The 20,897-nt window shown below is 37.9% G+C and overlaps 1 long non-coding RNA gene across 1 annotated transcript; it reads left to right on the forward strand.

Annotated features, from left to right (window-relative positions):
* The first annotated feature begins 310 nt into the window (after positions 1–310).
* LOC121666019 lies at positions 311–20,210 on the forward strand. The gene is made up of 3 exons (XR_006016538.1): positions 311–412; positions 3,760–3,847; positions 20,073–20,210. It is a non-coding gene; the product is annotated as an uncharacterized LOC121666019 (long non-coding RNA).
* Positions 20,211–20,897: the final 687 nt, after the last annotated feature.

Raw genomic sequence — 20,897 nt, forward strand, 5'->3', positions numbered from 1 at the left:
CAGGCAGCAGCCAGGGGGGACAGAATCTCCTCTAAAAGTACACTTTTTAAAAGAAAATGTATTTTTATTGAATTTTGGGAAAGAGGAAAGGGAAGATCCAAGGATAAGACACACCAGAGTTAGTAGTCCTGCTGAAACACAGTAAGCAAAACCAATAAGAAAAAGCTATTTTCTTGTCTCCACTTTGTTCTCAATGTTATTCACCCCAGTACATTTTCATTTCAGATAAAATTATGCACACTTAGTGCTGGAGACAATACTTTGAGCATGAGTGCTACTTATTGATTTTTCTCCTCAGGCTTGTCTGAAATCAGGATTAACACATCAGGATATCAGGAGAGTGAATGGTGCCACCTGTTGCAAGGACGTTTACAAGATATCCTGTGACTAGTGGCTCAGGAACTTTTCAGAGGTGGGTACAACTTAATCACAGCTGGTGTTCTTAAATTGACCGTCTCGTTAGACTGACCACATTGTCACTGACAGATGTACAGGCTAAAGCAGCCTGAAAATTGCATCAGGACAATATTGGTTGAAATCGCTATAAAAATTAAGCCCAGATGTTGAAGGTTTTCAGTCACATGGTTGAGATGCCACTAGATTTTAAACTCTTGTAGGCAGTTTGTGAAAGCAATTCTGAGAAGACTCATAGGAACACAAAATTTGGCATGTGACTATCATCAGAAAAAGAATTATATTTTCCTGTGCATTGCCAGAGTTCCTATAAATGTTGACTCTGTCGGATGCTCAGAGCTTTGGCTTTCTCTGTGAACATGCAGTATATGCACATGCCCACCTGTGGAATGAGTGCACATGCATGTGTCCATGCATACTTTGCATGTGAATTCCAAGTGCCCAAAGGAATTAAGTAGTCATAACTGTGAAGAATTTCTTGGCTATAAGCCACTCACCCAACTCCAAGAAGCAGAAAGCAGAGCTGAGTGAGCAGAGACTGGAACTACCCAAAAGTGAATTGCAATGAAACCCGTACAAAAGCTCTGCGGATCAGCCACCTGGGATTTGCCTAACTTGAGCTTGAGCCAAGGCTCATCAGGCCTTTTATGAATACAGCACAAACCTGGACTTCAGGCTGCAGAACTACTAAACCATTACTTTTCTGTCAGTTATGAAATGTTGCTGTGTTTCCTGAGCACAAGGGGAAGCCTGTGCAGCTTTGAGCTCGCCTGTGCTCCAGTGTGCAGCTCCTGAGCAGCTTCTTAGGGAGCTCCTCAGGTAAACACCACACCCCAGGGCTGGCAATTTGGTGATAATGTTTGTGTCTAGGCAAACTTTTGCCTTTGTTTCTCTCATGCTTTGGGAAGATCATGCTCACTGTCTTCTCTTCTTACTGAAAAGTGGGTCTAAGGTTGCAAAGTGTAGGAATATTCATGGGGTTTAATAATTTCCCCTCTGTGTCCACTTAATTGGTATGGCATGCATTTACCATTGGATTGGGTGAACTAGTTATAAAAGATAGTCTCCCCAACATCTACTGAGATTTGGTGCAAGATTTTTCAAATTGTATTTTCAAAATTGGCAACTCCCATGCGTATTTTCCTCAGTCTTTTTAGAGATTTTTGTTTAAACTGGTTTTAAGGGGATTAAATTGGGTAAAAGTAAATTTGTACTGAAATTTTGCCCAGTATGCAGCTATAATACAACTCAATAGTTCTGTTGATTTGGGATGCAGCAGACTATGGTCCTCTTTCCAATAATTTATCTCCTCTGATGCCAAAATAACTCCTGAGAAGAGTTAGGAACTGTTTTTGTAGATAATTTCAGCAGAGATGGTTTCAGATCTTATTATCTTGTTGAGTGGCAAGTCAAAGATGAAAGAACCCCTTCAGTCTTAAAAGTGTCGCTCTCTAATACTTTTATTATTTACACTTGTGCATATGCTAAGTATAGTTGACTTGTTAGTGTCAAAGAGGAGTTGTAAGCTGACACAGAAGTGTGTGATTCTTTCTTTTATTAGAATGACAATAGGGTGTTCTGCTCCCTGATGGATGAGGATGGTAAATCTGCAGTGTGTAATCCAGCTACTGCCATAACAGAGTCAATAGTGGATGTACGGCTTGCTGAGACCTGAAAGAGTAAATATATTAAAAGGAAATTATGTTCGTATTTTCTTATTTATTTTGCCTTCTAGATGACAATAATAAGCCTTTGTATCAAGGCAGTTATAGTATCAAGGCAGTTCTATAGTTCAGACAGGTAAGGAGGCTTTAATGGGAAATTGTAGGGCTTTGAGAATATGGTCAGGTGGCACCTTTTTTAGCCTGTCTACAACGTAAGAAATCTATACAGAATCTACTTTAAAAGTTAAAGCAGGAGCATGAATGGCCATATCTGAACATCCTGCTATTACAAACCATGCAGTTTATCTGTAGTATGTGGTTCACAATTTTCAGTTACTTGTAAAGGAATTGATGAATTGTTACACTGTATAAGATTTTATTACTTCAGATTTCTGATTTCTTCACATTTTGTTTAAAAGGTCATATTGCAGGGTGGGGATGCAACTCAAGCACTGGAACTGGTGAAATGTCACATTCAGTATGGTTTGCTTTTGATTCCTCTGTGTTTACTGAACAACAGCTTGATCTTTCCATTTGACCCTTTCTTGTAGAATTCCTCTCTCCGTGTGCTATGTGACCTGTTCTGTCACTTAACTTCCCTACATGCTTTACCTTGGAGATACTGAGAAGTGTTTGCTGAGTATTTTCACCACCCCACTCCACTCCTGGTTTACATTTTTTACATCTTTTACATCTGGGGCGGCAGTTGTATTCTGAACTCTCTTTTGTGTTAAAATTTTATTTGTATCATAGGTTTTGCATCACTGTTGATGCTGCAGACATCTCAGTGTGTGTGGGGGGGGGTTATTCTAAACAGTCTCCAACTATTTTAATCATGTAATAGTAGTCATAAGTTTGCTGGTTTAGTTGCACTAGATGAGATGTAGGTCACTAAATACTTGATCCAAAGCTGAGAGAAGTCAGGGAAACACTGTTGGCTCTGAAGGGATCTAGAAAAAAAATCTGCTAGGCATAAACATTTTGTAAAACATCTCTAAACAAAACAAAACAAAAAGATTCCTGTTTCTCAGATTCATATTAGTGACTGATGTAGATTTGACATTACAAAAAATAGCATGCGTTGGGGTGCTCTTAGTCTATATTGCAGAGCTGTCAAACAGTAAGGATGAAATTCATATCTGATGATAGTAGTTTTGATTCTGACCTGACTAGGGCTAGGGTTGATCTTTGGAAATTTAATCATGTTAACTTTTCAAGTTATTCTGCTCTAAATTCTTTGTTGCCATTAGGATTTTATCCTAGTGATTCCCTATGTAATAACAATGAATTAAAAGCAAAGGCTCGGGGAGATCTTACTGCAGCCTTTCAATACTTAATGGGGCCTTATAGAAATGATGGGGACAGACTTTTCAGCAGGACATGGTAAGTAATACAAAGGGCAATAGTTTTGAACTAAAAAATAATAGATTTATACTAGATTAAAAGGGTTTTTTTGTGATGAGGGCGATGAAACACTGGCACAGGGTGCCCAGGGAGATGGTGGATGCCTCATCCCTGGAAACTTTCAAAGCCAGCTTGGATGGGGCTCTGAGCAACCTGGTCTAGCTGAAGATGTCTTGGATCATTGCGGGGGGGGGGGGGGGTGTGGATTAATAATCTTTAAAAGTCTCTTCTAACCCAAGCTATTCTATATTCTAATGAAAAATTTCTGAAATTCCAGCTCATCAGTGCTTCTTTTAAAAAAGCAAGAAAACTTTGGGACTGCTCATTATAGATGCCAGACTCTGACAGGAGAATTGTTATAAAAGGTAATAAATACACTGTTCCACTTTATATTTGGCTAATATCTTGATCTGTAAGATTTTTTTGAATTTAAGTGTCCATAGCCTTGATTTCTCATTTCTAGAAAATACATATGTTTTACATGTATTTAATTGCTTACTAAAGTAATTGGTGGCACTATTGTATTGCGGTGTCAATGCCACGTTAGATTAAAACATTGATTCAAAATTTGACACATCTGGTATTTCTAAATGTTCAAGTAATTATCTTTATTGCTGCAGAAATAAATATGAAAATTATCTGAGGCAGTACAATTTTGCAGTTTTCTCTTTAATGCTTAGGTGTACTGGAATTATTTTCATGCACAATGCAGTTGAAACAGTATGCTTTTCATTCATTTCAGATGTTGAATAGGAAATCTAAATGGATCAATAACTGATTAACCAAAATCCTGAGAATGCAGTTAAAGGAAACAAAAATCTTTCTGTCAGTAACTTATAATGGCAGCTCACAAATTGCAATTAAGGTACTCTGAAACTCTCTAAGAACTCACTAGTGAAAATAATAAAAACAACCCTGAAAACACTATTTTATTTTGCTGCATGTGGAAGGTCAAAAGATTCAACTGGACAAGATCACAGTGGTGGAAATGTTTGGGTTTATTTTTTCTGGGCTACAGCATGCTTGAGGAAAATCCTAGCTTACATTTACCACGTTTGCTTTTTCGCTGTAAACTTTGCTCAGTAGAAATTGTGTGGCTTTGAACTTAGAACTTCTCAGTTAGTAAGGAAAGGAAGGAATTCCTGCAACTTCACGAAGTTTTAATAACATTTTAGGTAGGACTGGCCATTCAGCTTGTTTTGTTTAGTTTTTTTCTCTGCTACACGGGTCAGATAAATTATCAGTCTAACCCAGCCTGTGCCTGCAGCAACAGGTGATGATACTTTGGGAAGGCACAAGAGCTGGGCCACTTTCTGCTGTCCCATCTATTTCTACTCTGCTCCTCACCTACCTCCAGCTATAATGATCATGTCAGAGATGTTGTGGGGTATACAGTGAGGATGAAACAGTAGAAATAACAGACAAAGCTGCCTGGAGCTTATTTGAAACTTTTCCTGTTTTGTAGTACAAAAAATGTTAGTTTTTTAAAACAAGGTGACACAAAACAATCTTTCAGTTGACCCTCACAACCTCTATTACCTCTCACTTCTCCACTTTTTAGCTAAATGTGTTGCTCTTATTTTACGGCAAAAAACCCCCAACTTGGTTAATACTTGCAGAAAACATTCCTCTAAAACAACTTGGGCAAAAGCAATGCAAGAAGAGAAGTACAACATTTAAGTAGTTCAAATTCCTGCCAAAAAAAAAAAAAAAAAAGTAGAAAAGAAAAGAAAATCTGTGCCAGACATTGAAGCTTGCCGAATTGGGCCAGGAAAGTTCTGGAAAGTTCTAGATTTTTGCCTTTGGCCACGACCCCAGTCCTCCCTGACAGGCTGAGCAGTCAGGCTTCTGAAGTGCACTGGGACACTGTCCAGAGTCACTGATAGTGATGAGAAGCTTCCCTGGAGGTGGACTCTGGTGACACAGCCAGGGAAGCTGTCTGTCTCCTGTCAGAAGCCTGGCTGCTTGGAATGGAGTGGCAGGACAGCCTGGCCAAGAGGGAGAGAGCAGGGCCCTACGGCCACATCGTTAAAGCTCTACATCTGCTTTGGCTTCAAAAGATGTTTGGAGATTGTGTCCCTACTGGAAATCAGTGGCAGGTTCCCAGGACTTCACAAACTTGTGCCCTAACTAGTGCCAATCAAAGAAAAAAGGCAAATACAAACTAGCCCCAAATAGGAAAGCACAGTAGAATATTCTATTTTGTTCAATTTGTTAATTTAAAATTAATGGTTGTCTGCTATTTCTAATGCTTTTGTAACATTAAATAAGCATATTCCATTGAGATGTGACTGAAGGGTGTCCTAATGCCCTTACTGAGGTGCTACTGAACTCAGGAGGTGCTACTATCTCCTGATCATCAAGCAAGGAGAATTTCTCCAAGAAGAAAGTGTCTTCAGAGAACTCATCTGCATCCTCGAGCAGAAACAGGTATCAGCCAGGGCCTAAACCGACCATTATGGTTACTCTTGGTGAAGCAATAATGAGTCTTTGCTAACAGTGTTTAATTCTTCAGTTAGACTGCATAAATTACATCTTCTTTTCTGGTGCAGATTATATACTAAACAGACATCCAGGATTTGTCCTCTCACTTTCTCAGTGGAAAGTAGAAATCAACCGTATTCCTCTCTCAAGAAATGTGAGGGGCTGATGAAGAAGTGGTAAAAAGAATGACACCTCTTCATCTGGTGCTTGCGTTTCTATATTTTTACAAAAATTGTTCTATCAAGTGTACAAAAAATTAAGCCCATATTTCAAGTTCCTTTGGCCCTAAGTATGTTTTTTAAGTCTCAGTAAAGTGGAGGTTGACTCTCCATTGTTTATCTTGTACATGCTTAGTAATCTGATACTCACTTGAAATGTGAAACTCATGGGTGGTATTCTTTTATCTCATTTGATAAAATTTTTAGCAAGTTCTGACTTCTGACAGATACTCTATCACAGTGTTTCAAGGGGAAAAAAATGCAGCAGATAAATTCCAACTTCAGGCCCTCCTCTAGCATCTTCGACAGGTCTGTAAAAACAAACTGATGGATGATGTCACAGGAGCCCTGAAGGGGTTGCACAGTAATGACCACGATCATCAGGCAGAACACTTTCTCATCAATCTCAACCAGGAGAGAAAGGACTGTTATTTTAATGCAGTAGAATCATTTTTAATGGGGTGTATAACGGGGTTCTACGCATATCTTATTTACCAGTAATATATGGGAAGATATCAGGGGAACACTTTCCATTAGTAATATTTTTAAAGACTCCTGTCTAGAGCTTGTTTGTTTATCTGTGCATTTTTTCAATTATTGTGAGCTTTTCCATCCTTTAAGTTGTCTTAAACAGGACTGGTAACTGATAGCTAATTTTATTGTCACGCAAGGTTGAGACTGGACTAGTTCTATAGAAACAGTTTTGTGCCTTTGAAATTTGTTGGCAAATTTCCTGAGAGGTGATACGTTATCTGATTTGCAAGCAGGGCAAAAATGATGTGGAAATTTCAGAAAGTGTTTATTATATAGAATAAAAACACCAACAATTTTAGAAGTTAGAACTCTTTTTCATTGCTATTTTCTGTGTAATGTGTAACGTAAGTTAATAATAATTTACTTTTTCTTTTTAAATTCGTTATGTAATGCATGGAAATAATAGGAAACATTTGTTGTAGTGGAAATCATCTGCCTGGCTTTTCAAGCGGTGCTGTTTATCTGTGTCTTGTTGCACATCCCTGGCAGAGGTTTGCACACTGAATGATATGCTGATTAGCTCTGTGCCCTCTTACACAAGGTAGTTGGATCTGCAGTTAGTTACATGTGTGTCCTCTGTACCCTCGTGGTGTCCCTGGTTGTACTTGGCATACATTGTTGAATCTTTTCTGGAAGGCTGTGTAATTTCTGAATGCTCAAGTAGTATGACAATATAGTTTTTTTCCTAAAAGAAATGTTTATGTTTAGTCAGTGAGAATTCCTGTGTATTTCCTTCCAAACCAAAGCAGAAATGTACCCCTGCTGTCAGCTGCTCTAAACCTGCCCCTAATCACACAATTTCCAGACCCAGCACTCCCTGTGTACCTGTAACATGGACATACAGGGAACCTTTTATTATCCCTTTAGGCAGCCTGCACAAAGATCAGCTGTGCTGAAGCCCCAAGGTATCAGGGTCAGCTCTATCTCCAGAAGACATTACACTCCAAAAAAGGCAAAGAGACACAACTCCTCCCTTTCTGAATGAAAACGCTGGTGTGCCTCTTTCAGTGTCATTGCTTTGGAATCTCTCATCTTACATAGGCATGGCTGGCTTTCTGCTTCATTTCTTTTTTTAATTGAATGCATTTAAAGCAGCCTACCTTGGTTTTTTCAGGACTTTAGCAATAAGTAATCTTGCTTCTTGAAGAGTGGACTTGCAGGAACAAATACGCCATATCTTCTTGGAATTTGAAGCTTCTGTGTGATGCCTGGCTGCTGGAAAGTATATATTCTTGATGAGCTAATTTTTTAGATGAGGTGGGGCTTTGTACCCTGACTGAGGCTGTAGTCAGTGGCTGGAGGATTGCAAAAAGGGTTTATTAATTTCTCTCTGTTATCTAGAATTTGCCTGTTCTTGCAATCAAACAGATGAGTAAAATAGAGATGTGGAGAATACAGATCATGAATGGATATTTTGTTCTGACCAGTAATCTAATGGCAGACTGTCATGAGTCTTCACTGACTCTATTTACAACTGCCTGCAATTGAGACAGATCTTTTATTAGTTAGATAAAAGATGAATTTTTCATTAATTATTCACTGATGTCTAGCTGAACTGGAATGTGTCCAATGGGTACCTGGAAGTGCCCCTTCCTTACACTTATGATACCATGAGTTGAATGAATTCAGCAGTTGGGTCCAAGGAGGGTGTGGTATATATCCATTCTCCTCTAAAAAGTATATTGTTGACAGCCTGCTGTTCTCTGTATTCTTCCTGTGCACTGGACTGAGATTTTTTCATTTCATGCATCATCATTCACAGCTTGCTGGAGTAATTCCATGAAGTCAGTACATATCCCTCATACACACAAACAGAAGAGGGAACAATATATTTTTGCTGTTGTTTTTGAAAGCTGGGCACATTTGCATAGATTTAATTTTCCTTTTCACCTGCTAGTGAAGTCTATTTGATGGGAAGGAAGAACAACCTCTAGTTATTTTAAGCTCTTTGTAAGCTTGAAGTCCATTACTAGTTTGTTAGAGAGTTTGGTTTTCTTTATGGTTTTTATCACTTCAGTTAATATGGAAAACAAACTTGATTTAAAAGAAGAGGTACTGTGTAGTCTAGCTGAAATCACCTTGATAGTGTTTCACCCCTAAGAGGAAATTAAATTATAACTTGTGAAGTAAATGGCTTTGGTAAATGTCTTTGCTAGGTGTGCATAAGGACTTACAGACCCATTTTCTGCTATGTAGCCTTTTCTACTGATTCATGAGGATCAGCAAGAAACTGGTTCTTTGCTCTAAGAGTTTCTGATTGAATCCTTAGCTAATGAGGAGAGAGTATCACAGATGTGGGGCAGGAAACTGCTGTTCTGTGGGTTTGACCTTAGCATGCCTTTTGCTACCTAGTATTGTTTAAAACATCAAAATTACCTTAGACTGTAAGAATGGGCCGAAATCAAGCTGGCTTTTTGTATCTTTGTGGTGGGAAGTGCAATATCTTTTTCCTTTAGTCAAGGTGTGCAGCATGCTGCTCGTGCTGCTCGTGCTCCAGGCTGTAGCTGGAAACCTTTGGCAGCAGTGTCAAACTGAGGATCTCCCACTGCTGATTTTCCTTTCTGTCCCTTCCTCGATCTCTGACTGCTGGTTCATGGCTTTGTGATATCCCATCAGTTGTGGAGTCGTACAGAGAGAAGGGCATGAATGAAGAAATAGCATCCTGTGGTAGGGAAGGCAGATGGAAAAGTCACTCCTTGAACTGCCTGTATCACTGCAAGCGTCTGAAAGCTCAGCACCACTGGGTGGAAGATGTGGGGATATAATGACCAGGGTATCAATGGCAGAGAAGGGAGATATGTTGATTGCTGTCATATGCTATATCTGCACAGGGATACCCAACCATTTCTGTAAAAGATAGCTGAAAACTCTCATGAATCTTGTCCAGAATACAAAGTGTTAGGGTTGAACTGAGACTGAACTGCATGGTCTGGAGACTGATAAAATAAACATGTGATTTAGGTGCTGATTAAAAATGTATGTGTTTATGAGGGAAAACAGCAGGGAGTTCTGGGAGGCAGATAGAGTAATGGGGAATTGACAGCATCAGTGCCATGTTTCAAAACAAGATGGAAAAGAAGGGGCTGTTTTGAGCCTTATTGCTGACTGTGAGAGACACAGTATTAGGAAAAATCTTGCTGATTTGAGTTTTTCTTTGTTTCAGGAAAATTACCTCATATATTCTTTATTATTAAAGACAACTGCATCAAATTTATGTGAGGTTGGTCTTTCTTATTGGTCAATTGAAAAAGAAAAGTGTTTGGATTTTGATTTCATTTTTTTCATCTGTTTTCAAAATTTGGATGTTATTTTTTTAGAAAAATGAAATTTATGTTATAAATTCACATTTCCTGGTTAAACATGATTCAGCACTTAATATTGCTCACTTAGGATAGGTATGATTACCTATGGCAACTGAGCCCTGGTTTCTAGAAGTCATATTATTCCTGTAGAATTGTTTTTTAGTTAGTTGATTGGTTGGGTTTAAAATTATTGATCTGTGGCTTTGAAACTGCATCCAAAAGCATAATCTATGGTCTAAAGTAATCTATGTTATTTCATGTTTATATCTCCATAGATTTCAAGGGAATGATTAATAAGTATAATAATATCTCAATAACATCTAATAATATATAATTAACATTTTAATATGATATCTATAATAATCGCTCCTAGTTTGAGCAGACATCTACTGTATGTGCATCCAGCTCATGCTCTGAGGATGTCTAAGTCCCTGGATGGTAAAGGGGGGTTAAAGGCCACATGGCAGCTCACAGTGATGCAAACTTTTGATAGACCTTCTAAGCCAAGACTGAATTCTGCTTTGCACTGTGTGGAAAGTACAAGCACTGCTCGAAATTGCTCTTTGTGAATCAGCCTCAGTCTGTGTGTGCTGTGCAGTGGCTGAGGTGATGTGCAGTCACTGCTGTACCTGTGCAGGTGTGACCTCTGCGTGGCCTTTGTCTTCCACATCACAGGGAAAGTCATCATTGTAATCAAGGCACTTTGGTGTGCTTCAAACTTTTAGAAATAATATATATTTAGCTCTCTTGATATCCTGACAGAAAAGACAATTTCTAGGTTTTTAACTGTAAAGTTTTGTTTCAGCCTTTTTTCTAAACGCAGCTTAAGGGGAAATGTGAATGCATACTCTTGTTGATGTTTCTGACTGTATCTATATTGTGTGTTAACATTCTTTCCTTTATCTAAGGAAAGAAATTAAATCCTTTTCTTCCAACTTCAGCAATACTGCTTGAATAATGTGCCAAGTACAGATTGGACTCTGCTCCCTTCAGCAGCACAGCACTGCAAGCAATGATCATGTACTGTTTTGAATGCTTTCTAAGTAGCTCAGTGTTTCCTGATACCAAATAATTTGATAAAGTGTTAAAGAGAACCAAGAGTAGGGACCAAAAATATCCCAGGGATTGCAGGCTGAGCCTTTCCTCAGCACTAACAATTCCCTCACTAGCTGCCCTTTTTAAAAGAAACTCCAGCCCTTGGCAGTGTGTGGCAGGGTACTGCCAGTGAGGATGAGGGGCCCAGCCGAGGGGCTCCATGCTGAAGCAGTGTTGTGGGAAGAGGCAGGAGTGTGTGGCCGTTCAAAGTAACAACATATCAAGATAAGATAGACCCTGGAAATGCTGGTTCTCATACTTTTTCCTGCTAATGCTAGTTTGCCTATGTGGCCAGTAGTGACGGAGAAGTTAAACCTTAGGTGTTAGTTCTTCCTTTCTTTTTTCTCTTTTGTGAGGTAATTTAATCTATGATGTGGACAGTTTGAGGCAAAATGAAAATGTGGGACCTGGGATCTTGCTTGGGAAACCAAGCTGCAGTGCTACCCTTTGTGTGCCTGGGAGCAGCCTCCCAGACCATCACTCTCGAGCATTGGGAAGGACCAGGATCCTGATTTCTGAGACATGAAACCAACTAAAAATCTGCCAGGGAAGTCATGACAACTACTTTCCTAAAGGTTGCAAATGGATAGAAGTGTTGCTTGCTGTCTTTATTTTTATCTAAGCCACCATATTTTAGGTCAAGAATACTTGCCAGAGACTTGCAACGTTGTGAAATGAAATATGCCTTGCCTCTGCTTCCTCTGATGATGAGCTACTTCCATAAAAATCCTATACCATGGCTGGAAACTATTTAAACTTATCCTGTAGCAGAAAGATCTTTTTCTTAGTGGTAGTTGAAAGCTTATAAAAATTACACTAATAAAATACGATTTTAAAAGCTTGATCTTGCATTTGACAAGTTCAAACTAGCATGCCAAATTAGTCCATAATACTAAATCTTATTTTGTTTTCTGAGTTTCAATTCACTTAAAATTCATGACACAATTTGGTTTTTATTTTCAATGGGAAAAAAAGAGATGAGAGTGAAATATTTGTGTAACATTTTTAAACACTGAAAAGATGTCATTAGTTCTACTTTCAAGGATGATCAGTTTATGTTAGTAGGGATAGGATTGAGCTCAAGGAAAAGAAACCAAGTACTTTCTAGTGAGAAATTACCCCTCTCTGAATGTTCCTTCTCTTTTTTTGGACAGTTTTTTCCAAGTGTGAGCAAGAATAAAATATTCAATCATCATTTAATACTTTCAGAGGAATGCAGAACAGTAAAAGTTTGTACCTGAACTGCAAGCATTTTTGCAAGTCCTGTATAATAGAAATAATTTAGTAACAGTTCATGCTCAGTTATAATGAGACACGCACACAAACCAAGGTAGATTGAAACTCAAAGTCCAAATTCTGATCTTAATTAATACCAGCATAAATCTACAGTAAATTCACTGAACACAATATTACAGCAGGATCACTGAAAATAGATTGGGGTGTCAATGTACCACAAAATACTGTGCTCTTCTCGCTCATTTAACACAACTCCATTTGTATAATAGTGTAAAGCTAATTGTCCAGCCCTAAGTTAGCCCATTATATTGGTCTGTAGCTCTTAATTAACAGAACAGTCTTTTGAGTAATTTGGAAGTACACTGTATTTTAAGTTCACAAGGAATTTAAGATGTATTAAATTAGAGATAACATCGCACATAAGTCATTAGAGGGACAACTTAATTCCATATCCTAAATACTTGATTTAGCAGCACAGTTCATCGTTGCCAGCTACATAAGCAGCTCTCATGCATGAAGAGACAGCTGCAACACTTCTTCCCCCCAGCTGCAAGGGCAACTCTTTCAGGAAGGGCCTGGAGGCTGCGTGGGCCATTGCCAGCCAGGCTGCTCTGGATTAAAATATAGAAAATTATCTCCTCTGTCCTACCTCTCCAAAGGCAGCTTGTGCTCTCAGATTAAAATCTGACAAATCATCTGAGTGTCAGAAAAGGCAGCAGAAATAGAGAGTAATTATGTCACATTTTTAAAATTCAGTTGGCATATTTTATGGTTAAGAGCATCTCACAATTAACTGTCTTTGCAGAGTCGTAACAGTGAAGCTTTCAAAATCATAGTAAGACAGTATTACTTGCATGAAAATTCCTTGTTTAAAGGTTTTTTACAGTGTTACCAGCGTTTTTCAACACTCAGTGGTAATAAGGCACCTTGTTATCACAATGACAGCAATGCTATTGTGTTCAGAATATGTGATAAATGACTGTCACATCTTATGAAAAAGAAGGCTTTTGTATCACTTTAACCTATCATTAGGATACAAGACATACCATGATTCTTACTTTCATTATGGTAATCTAACAACCATCTAGAGACCCAGAAACTGCCGTGTCAGATATATCTTAGCACCTGATGCAGTGATGAGAAGACAGCAGGTCTGCATGGCATTTCTTGCATTGAAGGGGTGAACTCTTGCCCCAAAGTCTGGACATCACCAGTTCTGACCAGTCTTTTGTGATTTTGAACAGCATGTCTTTCAAGCCACTGTAGAGTTTTATTGGAGAAACTTTTAAAAGACCTACTTGGAAGTTTGAAGTTGCTCTAGTTGTTAGGAAGAGGGATGGCACATTTCAACAATAGTTTCATGGCAAAAGGTAATTTAAGTTTTCCTCTCCGGTAAATTTTCAATGGAAACCAAGTTGATGCAAAGACATTTTGTAGATCTTCCCCCCACTTCTTGTAATTTGTGTTCTTGAACAGAAAATAGAATCTGAACACAGATCTGACATTTAAACTGAAATTCACCTCTTTTCCTCCTTTCTTTTCCCAGGAGACATGGGAAAATCAAACCAAAAATTTTTTAACTTGCTTTCACTGGTTTCCCAATACAAGAATGTACATCTTCAAAAGGATTATTCTGTTAAAAATGTATAATGTACCTCAGGAAGGGTGGAGATCTCCTTCAGTCATGGCTACAGCCAGGGAGACCACGGGCACAGGACCACCAGAGATGGGACAAGTCCCAGTCAGCTCTGCCCAATGCAAAGCCCAGAGAGCTCCTGGGGCTCTGCTCTCCAGGACAATGCAAACCTATGGCCTTCTGCTGGCAATGACACAAGTCATATGGACAAGGCCACACCAGTCATATTTATGCTGGATGTGAGAGAACTACTGGCATTAGCAAGTTAAAAATTAAAAAGGAGCTGTCCTGTCTGGCAGCCTGAGAACCGGAGTACTCCCTTCAACCACTCTTAACCTCGGATCCAGTGTTAAAGGACTAAGTATAACATACTCTGTTTGGATGCATTCCTTTAGGACCACTCAGCTTCAGAGAAGATTTAATATGTTTTGTGGCTAAAGCAGGAGACTCTCAGTAGGTATTTTTTCATGCTTGCTGTGGCAGAGTCTCTGTGGAAGAAGGCATTAATGTATTTTGTCCTTCTCCTACTTTTCTGTAATCACCCAGGCAAAACTACAAGAACAAACCAATCCTGTGTATGACAACAAATGCATTTCAGGATATGGAAACAATTTCACATTTACTTGTCATCTGCTTTTTCAGTTCAGCAGAAAAATCTGAATCTCCCTCACCCAAGCTATGCTAGATGACAGAAAGATATTTACTATTGTATTTTCTTAGAAAAACAGAGGAAATGAGTTCTCATGCTCCTATTTCCTGCATGGGTGTTCTGTTAGATTTAGAGCTGTCACCTGGAAAAAGTCAAGCAAAAGGCAGACTGAACTTCCTTCAGTTTTTTAAAAGAATAGAAGTGAGTAGGCATCTTGTTTTAGAGGAATTGTGGATATGAGCTAAGAGATGCTTCCTCTTCAGGGGTAGGACACTTGGTATCACTCTGTCTTTATTTGCTGAGGAAAATAGTGTTTAGGCAGCTCAGCATCTGCAGGGCAATCAAAAGTGAATTCTGCCATGTTCTTACATTGCTCTCTGCTGAGAACCTCAGTACCATGTTCAGGGCTCCAGATTTTTTTTACATATCTTTATTTAATTCTTTGTTTTGTAGACATTTTATTACATCTAATGCTTAACTTCTTTGTCCCTTCCTCCAATCAGGGGACAAAAAAGAATGCATTTTTACTATAGAGGGTGCATGCATCAGATGTAAAGCATTCAGATAGTTTGATAAAATCACCATTATGGAGGAAGATGAATGTTTCTTAGAAATAATAACCTGAGCCTGATGTTGTGGAACAGTTAGAACTGACAATGTCGGTTTTGAAAAGGTATGTTGGTGTTCAGTCTGAAGTCCAGTTTGGACTGAGAAAGATAAGAAAATTGTTCTGGCAAATGTGGTGGATACAGAAAGGTGTGGTGCTTCTGGCTGAAATAATCCTTCAGGAACTTAATCTTGCAGTGCTGGTAGCACTGGCATTTGGTATGCTACAGCTGCAGCAGCATGCCCAGAAAATTTAAATTCAGTGTGACAGTTCGTAAGGTGGCATTAAACAGAAATTAGCAATTTTTAAAAGTGTTTTCCAGAGTTTTATCAAAGGAATAGTGTCGCTGTTGTGTGCAGGACGGTGTGAAGAACGACACGGATTCAGGATCGGGTTCAAAGGCCAGCAATGGCTCCATTTAATTGTATAATTCAGCTTATATAGCTTTGTTTGCAAGGGTGGCATGACACCATGGGGTGCTTGACCATCCACCTCTCAGAGGGATTGGCTGAACAGCATAACACCCATTTCCAAAATATTTTTCCCAGTGTGGAAAACAAAGACACAAACAGCCAGCACCTGTGAGATAGTTTACAAAACCTCAAACCGTTTTCCCAGCTGGTTAGCGTGAGAAGGGAGACTTTCACAGGTGGCTGTAAAAACAGGAGAATTCCTCTGCCACCTCTCTTAGCATCTACAGAGTAGAAGATGCATAGGACAATGAGTCAAGTTTCAGGAAGTGTGTTCCAAATAGACTTTTGGAAATATGATTGTTTTGATTCATGTGGGAATTGCAAATAAGAACTACTGGAGCAAGAGGCTCACTAACAATCTGAAACCAAAGTATTGTTTTTCACTCCAAATATTCAGCACACTAAATTTACTCTTATAGTAGTATCATATTGTAAATTTTGAAAATTAATTTCCAAAAATGTGCTCTCTTACCATTATATAAAAATAGCATTTTTGTTTCATGAAGGACTATAAAGATCTATACAAACAGAGGATTTTTAAGTGCTAATTAAGTGTATTTTTCACTTTTAGCAGATTGATGGATTTTTAAAAATCAGTCTAGTCATATCCCTGAAACCTAGATTATGTCATTTTGCTTTATAAGTTATATATTAAATCTCCTTTATGTTGTTTTTAAATAGAGTAGAAATAAAAAAGAGTCTAATGAGTACTAATTTTTCAGTTTATTCAGTCCCTGGTTCTCTTTGTTGCTTCTAGTGTGCTAATGCTTGTGTTCCCTTTTGTGAATTTTTTTAGTTAACCTTTGTTTACACTCAATCTTTTTTAGATGCAGTTTGATGAAGGTTAAAAGTATTTCACATCTATCTGTAAAATGAAGAGGGGGAAAATGTGGCTATTTTTATTTTGTTTTACTTTGTTGGTTTTTTTTTTCCTCCAGAAATGTCTCTAGAAATACTTTTTTTTCTCTTTAGTTCAGTATTATATCAAATGGTATCATCTCAAATAGATGTTTATATAGTATGTTCTAGTCTTGTATAGGCAGAAGAATTAATCAAAGTACATTTTTGGACATTGTTACTTAGGAAACACATTGTCAATAAATAAATACTTTTAAACATGCAAAACCCTTCATAGCCCTTGTTCAGAGACATGCTGTGTTTCCTGGAGAACAATGATATTGAAGGAACTAGCAAGCTATTTTGGAGGACACTGAAAGCTTTTAGTGCCACCTCAATGAGAAGGTTTTATGCTCTTTTCCTTTGCTGCAGACACACAAAGATGGAAATGATTCAATTTGCCTTCTGGGTCATTTTAGACACTCATGGGCAGTGTTTGTTTAAAGAAATCCCTAATTTGTTGGGTTTTTTGCATAGGGTACAATAATCAGTCCATATCAGAAGTCCCTTCTGCAGACTCCCCTGTAGCAGTTATTTATCCTGGGGGCAGCTGAGAGTTCACTCTTGTCTCCAGCTGGTCTATTCCGACCCATGTAGGTGACTACTGGGGAGTTTCTGGATGATCCAGAAAACTAAGTATGCACCCAGGCACTGCTTTGTCATCCAGTTATGCAAGTCTAACAAAAGGACTTACAAATTCCATAGCTTTTACCCCAGTGGGAAAATTGTTCTCATTTGTCACGGTTAAAAACCAAGCATAAGTGCAAAATCAGTTGCCTGCTAAAGTCCATGGATGTACTTTTGCAGTAACAGAGGATGGATACATTAGAAGAGATTGTTTTCCCATTATTTCAAAGTGAGGTTTTAATCTAAGTTAAGAAGGTTCTTCAGATCCAAAGGTTATATGGGCTCATCGTGATTTGCTTGTACTTTAAAAAGATGCACATTGGTAGTCGATGTGCTAGTCAAGTACTTGCAGTTCTTAACTTCTCCCATCTGTGATCAAGATGACCTTGGTTCTTACCCTTTCCAAATAAAATGTACGGTTCTTTTGCTGAGATTTCTCTTGGCAAAATGTGTGACCATAAAGTAGTTCAGCATTTTTGCTGAATGATAATCTACTTGGAGACACTAGAGAGCTGAGGGAAATTGAGTCCTCAAGTGTTATACTCATGTGTGAATCCAAGGCTGAATTTCTGCTTTCAGTGTCTTGACTTTACAAGTGCAGGCACCCTCAAATGAACTGCTGCTTGTTTTATAAGTGAGAGTAATTATTGCACTTATAAGTAAATTTGTGATTTGTCACTCTTAAGTGCTAGCATTTTTAATTACATTAATTTGATTACATTAAATTATAGGCAAATTAATTACATTACAGTATTTAATGTACTTTTCTGACTTGGGGTGTTCTCAAGTAATTGCAAAGACAATTACTTCATTTTCATGATTTTTTTAATGTTTTTGTAGCCACTTTCCATTTAGAAATTAAATGGAAAGGGGGTATAAATTTAAATGGGGAGAAAAATGCTTAAAATACTTCATAGAGTAGTTAGAAAAATCTCAAATCTTACTTGCTCCTCAAGACTCCTGTGAAATCCTATCTCAAGAAAGATATCTTAAAAAAAACCCAAACCAACTTAGAGATGGTAACAAAATTACCTTATTTATTGCTTTAGGCAGTTAGTGAAACTTCTTGAAAAGTCTTCAAAAGTAAGCCAATAAGATAACAATAATAATAATAATTAAATTTCCTTATATCTCTTAATATTAAAGCATTTCTTATAATAACAAGCATCTAGTGATATAAATGATAGGTACAGCCCCTAACGGCCAGATCCAGAAGAAAATTATCCTATATCTGAAGTCAGCTTATTTTATTGCAGAACTTAAGAAAAGTTGCAATCTGCTTTCTGTGCTGGGGTTTGTGAAAATGAGCTAATTTTGTTAAGGGCGTTGTTCCCTAATGACTGCTTAATTGAGTTAATGCTAAATGCTGTAATAAGATCTGGGGTTTGTATCTTCTGATGTAACTGTTTCATCCATGTTGGTAACTACACCTTCTTGCCATGTCGGGGAACAAAGAGGTGCATCAAACTGTACCAAAGGGAGAAATAGTGACAAATATTTTTGTGTAAAATCTGGCTTTGTAATATTTGCTGGAACGTTTACCTAGAATGTCTTCAATTGTTTCTGCTCTAAGGTCAAAATTTTTCAAAAGAAATTTTATCTAATGTTAAATTTAAAAAGAGAGACTTAAAGACATTTAGCTTCTTTGTGTTGAGTTTTTAGAATGCTGTCTTGGGTATTTGAGCACTGCCATGGTATTGCAAGTGGAAAGGCTCTCTTCAGATGAACTGCAGTGATCCCTTTCAGGGTCCTAACACAGACCAGTGGTTTAAATCATGGGAAATAAATTAGGGAAATAAAGCTAATAAAAGTTTTATTAGTTGTAATAAAACTGCCAATGCAGTTTAGATATGGTTTGGTCCCAGCCAGTAGTACTTTTTATAGCTGGGTTGCCAGACCCTGCCTTGACTGCTCCTCCTTGCTGGGCTCGGAATGTAGCTCAGGGAGACCTCATTTGAAAGTGTCAGTGGTGCTGCCTCTGTACTGAAATCTGCCAGCATTGCCAATCCAGACCTCTCTTCATGGCATGGGTAAGAAACATGTCCAGGAGATGATTTCCAGTTTGATCTAAAAATTTATTTAGAGTAACATGAACTGCAGCTGCCTGAAAGCTTAACTACTTAATTTATGGCTCCTAGACAGTTTTTTATTCAACATGTTAGTAATTGTTAAGATATATTTTATCTTCAGCACTAATTGCAGTTTTTTAAAGAATAATAACAAACATGCTCTAACACAACTAAACAACACAACTAAAACACAATTAACCACAACTAAAAATCTTTATCTTAATATAGACCTAGAATAAGCTCTTCCTGATTAATTTTGAATAGTTTGCCAAATAAAAATGAACTGCTCAAAGATATTTCTGAAAAATAGTGCATTTTGCTTTCTTTTTCCTATTTCTCAATCACTGCAGCTCAACAGCTTCATCTCTGAGTCAGGTTGCCTTCTCAGCTGCATCCTTTAAAAAGTACTAGTTTCTTCCACTAGGAGAATATGAAAATGATCAATGCAATGATGTTGATGTGTTGTGGCAGCGTTCCTAAGTTGAAGTCTTTTGGGGTTTTGGCTGTAATGTTTTGGCATACACACTTCTGTTGAAAATCTGGTGCCTGATTAAAAAAACAACAGCAAAAAAAAGTTGAACCCAGGTTTTGAAACAACAAATATTACACCTTCACAGAAACAACTGGGAACATTTTAAACTCTGTTTAATACATTTTAACTGAGCTATTTGAAAATATGCATGAATGTAACTGTTCCTGCTGTGTCCTGCATAGCTCTCTTCCAACACTTGTTGAATGCTTTTTTTTTTTTTTTTATTCCTAGTGGGAGAAAAAGTGTACTGGAACCTGTTAAAATGTGCAAAAGCTGCTCATTGGGAAAACAGACCTTTGGCTTCCCTTAGCAACAGCACGGGATTATGGATTCGGAAAGGCAGTAATTGTCAAGTGTAAGATACATGTTGGTCTGGTGAGTACAGGTGCATATAAAATGGCTAAGAAACAGCTACACAGTGCTTAGATAGGGGCAGGAGTATACAGAATATTTCTTTCATACAAGAGGTAGAGCAATTGAATTAGTTTGCAAAAGCTTGTTTTAGTTCTGAAATCTACTCCATGAGAAATGTAAAGGCAAAACCTTTATTAATTACTTCAAAGGGAAGATGCTTGAAATTATTGTGTTTTTTAAATTGCATTTTATGTAGTCAATTTCCTTCAGGATTTTTATATCTTTCAAAAAAATTCAATATTTTTTAGTTCTTTTATTCCAGTTTTATAGAGAGAAGATAACCATGAGCCCATTCTGTTCCAACTAAGTTATATTTACAGGGGAGAAGTAGCAAGTGTCCCTGCTGAGCCATGATTTACAAGGTAAATAGCAAATGCCAAAGATTAAGTGATGGTTTTCCCTTGTTTGGTGCTTAAGGGAAGAAATAGGGTTACTTCTCTGTTTAACTTGGGCTAAGTAATGCCACTCTTACAGTGTATCATTCTGTGCAGTGCTTCAGTTCTTCAAGATGGGCATCTTGGGAACTGAACATGTCAGGAATCAATGTTTTAAGCATGACGCCCTTTCTAGTTGAGGGAAATAACTTTTTTTCTGTCCTCTTCTTGCTTCAGACTGCAGATTTTAAAATTCCTCAACAAGAAA

The sequence above is a fragment of the Corvus kubaryi genome, unplaced genomic scaffold (genome assembly GCF_017639235.1).
Source record: "Corvus kubaryi isolate FWS band 111438036 unplaced genomic scaffold, C.kubaryi_AGA036_p1.0 37334, whole genome shotgun sequence".
Lineage (NCBI taxonomy): Eukaryota > Metazoa > Chordata > Aves > Passeriformes > Corvidae > Corvus > Corvus kubaryi.